We start from the raw sequence: 6,000 nt of genomic DNA, 5'->3' as shown, positions 1-6,000 counted from the left end.
TGAAAAAGAGTCTCATTTCTCTCTACCTAAGTTGCTCAATTTATAAAACAAGCAGAAGACGGTTGTTGTGAAGATTGAATTAGTTAATTCAAGTGAAGAGACTACAATGCTTGGCATATAGCAGGTGATACAGAAAGGATCTTTCACATTATATTTGCTTCTAGAGGCACCTGGGTGGCTTAGGCAGTTGAGCGTCTGACTTTGGCTCAAGTCGTGATCTCACAGTTTGTGAGTTCAAGTCCTGGATGGGGTTCACTGCTGTCAGCACGGAGCCCTCTTCAGATCCTCTGTCCCTCCTTTCTCTCTGTCCCTCCCCATCTCGTGCTTTCTCTCTCTCTCTCAAACAAACAAACAAACAAACAAACTTGCTTCTAACAAGAACCATAACTGGTGCATATTTGTTCTATCATTAACTTGCTTTGGCTTTCAGCAAGCCATTGAATGCCAGTTTTCTCGTTTATATAAAGAAAGCAGATTGGACTTCATTTCTTTCTTTCTTTCTTTCTTTCTTTCTTTCTTTCTTTCTTTCTTTCTTTCTTTCTTCTTCTTCTTCTTCTTTTTTTGGACTTCATCTCCAACATTCCTCCTAGATACAGTTCTAGGACCTTTGTCAGACTTCAAAAGCACATAAACTGGTTTAAATATTATTGTGTGTGATATTGACTCAACAAATCTAGAAAAGTCGCAGTAATTGAGTAATTGATCACAAACATTTCTAGTTCAGGGGAACTACTTTAGGGGATGCAGAAGTAACATAATAATAAATAATAAAATGCCCGTACCATTCCTGCCGGGTCGAGAGGCATAACAGAGAACTGTACCCCACATCGTTATCAAAGAGCCCCTGTGGGCACTCACTGTAGAAAGAAGAGAGTTGGAAACTATTCTTGACTAGTTATCAGGAAGACAGTCACGCAAAGAAAGTGTGGCAGTGCTAGACAACTGGGCTGAGCATCCTGGGATAACATTCATTGGACTGGATTCTCTGGGAAGGAGAAATGATGTTTTAACAGAATGCTACTAGGGAGTGAAATAAGAGTCAGGGTTGAAAGGACAAAATACTTGGAAATTGATCAACATTTTCTGCACTTTGTCAACCACACATCAGTTAGTATGATGCCATCCTACTGCTCTATCTGAGTCATGGATGCTTTGGGCTTACATTTTTATTTCTCACAAATTGGAACAAAATCTCTACATATATTAAGTGTTCATTTCACGTTTATTAATAAATTAATAAGCCCTCTTAAATTTTCGACCAAAGGAAATTAAAATAGAGCCAAAAGCTGGGATTTCAGAGAACTTAAGATTCTATAAATTTACAGTTAAAATACCTCACATTTTATTTTTAAAAAATTTTTCAATGTTTTTTTTTTTGAGCACAGAGAGAGAGAGAGAGAGCACGAGCAGGGGAGGGGCAGAGGAAGAGGGAGACACAGAATCAGAAGCAGGCTTCAGGCTCCCAGCTGTCAGCACAGCAGGGCTCAAACACACCAACTTGGAAATCATGACCTGAGCCGAAGTTGGCTCAACCAACTGAGCCACCCAGGCACCCCACCCCATGTTTTAAATGAAGACTCTGACAAAATAATGTGGCCCAAACCATATGACTTACTGATAGGAACCGGGACTAGAGCTTCAAGTTGCTTGACTCCCACGGTCATGCTATTTCCATTACACCAAACTACCTTCACTCGTGGTGATGAACAAAATTATCACAAACCAAGTTTCTAATCTGTCAGCTTAATGTTGAACTCTAGACTGTTCAAGCTTTATTGTTCAAAAAAAATTTCAAAGTTCCATAATCTCCAAGTCTTAAATACACCTTAAAGAACTCCAGCACAAGGTTTACTAGGTTTTACCTCATATATAATACATCCAATAAACAGTAATTGTTGCTTACGAGTCACCTGGATTTATTATGAAAATTCCTGAGACATTTCTGATAAAAATAATCATATAAGCAAGGTTAAAAGTAGGAGTAGAGAATATATAAACCAAAAATGTCTCACTTATTATTTAAAAAAATTTTTTTCAATGTTTATTTTTGAGAGACAGAGCGTGAGCGGTGGAGGGGCAGAGAGAGGGGGAGACACAGAATCCGAAGCAGGCTCCAGGCTCTGAGCTGTGAGCACAGAGCCCGACGCGGGGCTCAGATCCACGAACTGTGAGATAATGCCCTGAACCGAAGTCAGATGCTTAACCTACTGAGCCACCCAAGCGTCCCATTATTTATTTTTTTTTAAAGAGAGAAATATTACTAAGTGGGATCTCTTCTATGTCAATTAAATGATTTTTACCTGATTTGGTTTTTGTTAGAAAAATATGTAAAGATCGCCAATATCCCTTTTAATGGTACCACAGTAACAAACGTCATCTTGATGTTATTTGGTCAATCACTTTAACCCAGTAAACAAGAATCACCATAACGTAGGGGGGCCATCTGGATATTCCAGATATGTTCGCACCTTTATTACTTTTGTACATGATATAATTAAGAGTCTACTCCATCTGTGACCATGTTATTTTTTATTCAGGTTTGCCAGGCGCATGAGGGTTAGGAAGATATCTGCACTCTCAAAAGTGTGTGTGGTTTTTTGGCCTTTTCTTTTTTTTTTTTTTTTTGGACTTATGGTTTCTTGTGAAAATATATATTTTGGCTCAGATATTAGCTCGATGCAGCATTTATGATCAGTAATGTTTTTTCAACCAGCACATATGCCCAAGAAGACCCTGGGAAAATGTTTGAGGGAGCATTGTACTGAATACATGTTTTACCACACTCAATATTCTAATTTTATACATTTGATATTTTCAACATATCTAATTCACCATTTCCTCTAAACAGGGAGAATGCCAATTTTGGTCACTCAACTTTTCAAAATGAATAATTTTTTATTTATTATGATTTTGTTTTTTTATAATTTTGGTTGTTAACTCCTCTTCAGTGTTAATTTGGGGCCCAACAATGGCAGTAAATAATTAAGGGATGCCCAGGAGAACTCGTGTAGGAAATGAAAACAAAAAGCCCGGGATTGGGGGGCCTGGGTGGCTCAGTCGGTTGAGCATCTAACTCTTGTTTCGGCTCAGGTTGTGATTTCGTATTTGGTGAGACTGAGCCCCGCGTTGGGCTCTAGGCTGTGTGAAGCCTGCTTGGGATTCTCTCTTTCCCTCTCTCTCTCTCTCTCTCTGCTCCTCCCCCACTCATGCTCACGTTCTTGCCACTCTCTCTCAAAATAAGTAAATACACTTAAAAAAAAAAAAGGGTGAAAGAACAAGTCTCTCCATTCAAGGAGTTTTTATTTCTACAGAAGTTCATATGTCCTCAAGAAACTGTCAGATCAGGATGAATGTGCTATGGCCCACAAGGGAGACATTAACTGCTACAGTGGTGAAAAGGCTATGATAACAAAGGAAACTTTCCATATCCCCAGAAGAGAACTGAAATCACTTTCAGTTGGCAGGAATCAGAAAATGCTTATAGAGGAGACCTAAGGTATTTATTTTTAAAATTAAATTAAATTAGATAAAATTTAATAAACATTAAAGAGTGGGAGCTATGTCTGAGTCCTCATTTTACCCCCAGTATCTAGAACCAGAGCCCAGAACATGGTAGTCATTTAATTACTCAACACATATTTGTTGAGCTGACCCTGAATAATTGAATTAAACCCGAAACAACTAGTAGGACTTCAATTAAATAAAATTGGGACACAGAGCAGTTCTTTCCAAAGAAAAGAAACATACAGCATGAGCAAAATAAGAAAAGAGGAAAATGGTAGCAGGGAGTAATCCATCCTAATTTGGATGAATTGAAGTTTTCACAGAAGAGGTTATTTGAAAGTTTAATGATTTTATGTGAGACACATAAGTTTTAGTATCACGGTTAAAGTTGGAGTCCAATATCAGGGAGATGTACCCAAGAAGGTGGTGAGGGACTACAGCAATCAGGGTGGACTCTTTGTTTCAGACTTCTGGCTTAATGGAGGCTGAATGAAACTGGGCAAAGACAGAATTTTTAGATTAGAGAGAGCATATTTGTAGGGAAAGAGAAGGAAAGATTCAGATACAAGTGGGAAAGAAGAAAACTTAGATGGGGCGGGAACTCCTAGGACAAATGAGGGCATGGGATCAAAACTGAAGAGGTCCAGGGCTGGATAGACATAAGCCTCATCTTGGCTTTGCTATTAGCCATTTAATTTAATTTGAGGCAAGTCACTTAATTCTCTGAGTTTGTTCTCTCACCTGTAAAATAGAGATGAACCTTAAATCATCAGCATATGGTATGTAAATAAAACAACTTTTGTTAAATACCTGACATACATAGTATGCCACTATAAGAAGAAGTGTTCTTGGGGCACCTGGGTGGCGCAGTCAGTTAAGCGTCCGACTTCAGCCAGGTCACGATCTCGCGGTCCGTGAGTTCGAGCCCCGCGTCAGGCTCTGGGCTGATGGCTCGGAGCCTGGAGCCTGTTTCCGATTCTGTGTTTCCCTCTCTCTCTGCCCCTCCCCCGTTCATGCTCTGTCTCTCTCTGTCCCAAAAATAAATAAACGTTGAAAAAAAAATTTTTTTTTAAAAGAATAAGTGTTCTTTGTGGAATCATAGACGACGTATCTACTCATAGAGTATATGGACATATATCAGTGTTTTGGTTTCCTGGGACTTCTATAACAAAGTACCACAAACTGGATGGCTTAAAACAACAGAAATTTATTATCTCAACATTCAGGAGGCCTTGGCATTCCTTGGCTTATAGCAGCATAAATCCCATCTCTGCCTCTGTTGCAACATGGCCTTCTCCCTGTATGTCCTTGTGTGTTCTTGTGTCTCTTCTCCTTTTTCTTATAAGAACACCAGTCATATTGGATTTCGAGCCCACCCTATTCCAGTATGATCTCAGCCTTAACTAATTACATGTGCAAAGACCCTATTTTCAAACAAGGTCACGTTCTGAGGTTCCAGGTTGACATGAATTTTGAGGGGACGCTATTCAATCCAGTACAAGAAGTATATTCCTAACTTACCCTTACTTTCATAATGGTTTCAACAGACTATTATTATAAGTGGGATCTGGGCCTTAGAGGGGAGGAAAGCAAAATGGCTGAGGGCTCAGTTCATGAAATTTGAATTCCATCCCTTCCTCTTCCAGGTTATACAGGCTTGGAAGCCACACCCTCTTTAGTTGATAGTTTTCTCATCTGGTAAACCTGAAGTAGTACTTCTGAGTGTTTGGGGAGGATTATGTGAAGTAAAATAGGCAATGCTTTTAGCCTGGTACCTGGCCCAGAGGGACAGTGCTTGGCTCACTCAAAAGAGCCCGACTTGTGCTCTAGGGTGAAGTGGAGGTTTTTGTTCACATAAACAAAGAGGATCCATCTTTTTTCATCTAGTTGCCGACTAAAAGCACTGCTTGCAGAGCCACTTGCATTCTTTTGATTAATCATTTTGCTACTGAGATTTCCCCATGTCTTGTTGTTCAAGACCAACGTGAATGATTTACCACCATTGGTCACTTGCATTCCATAGAAATGCTGGACCATGTGTCATCGTCCTTCAGTGTCTAGTATTTCAGTTTGCCCATCAACCTTTTTAAAATTTTTAAAAAATGTTTATTTATTATGTTTGGGAGAGAGAGACAGACAGAGCATGAGTGGAGGAGGGGCAGAGAGAGAGGAAGACACAGAATCCAAAGCAGGCTCCAGACTGAGCTGTCAGTACAGAGTCTGATGCGGGGCTCAAACTCACGAACCAGGAGATCATGACCTGAGCCGAAGTCAGATGCTTAACCGGCTGAGCCACCCAGGCGTCCCTGCCCATTGGCTTTATAATATTTTATTGCTGTCCTCCAAATAACAGCTGCTTAATATAACCACCACCATCATCTTCTACTTCCTTAAGTTGTTTTGGAAAGAATACTATTTAAGTATATAAACAAATAGCGTCTTAAGTTTTGTAAATGTAATATATTCTCTTGTTAAACCTTTATAACTCTTACAGGT

Source organism: Acinonyx jubatus, chromosome B1 (assembly GCF_027475565.1).
Source record: "Acinonyx jubatus isolate Ajub_Pintada_27869175 chromosome B1, VMU_Ajub_asm_v1.0, whole genome shotgun sequence".
NCBI lineage: Eukaryota > Metazoa > Chordata > Mammalia > Carnivora > Felidae > Acinonyx > Acinonyx jubatus.
This window is presented reverse-complemented; position numbering follows the sequence as displayed.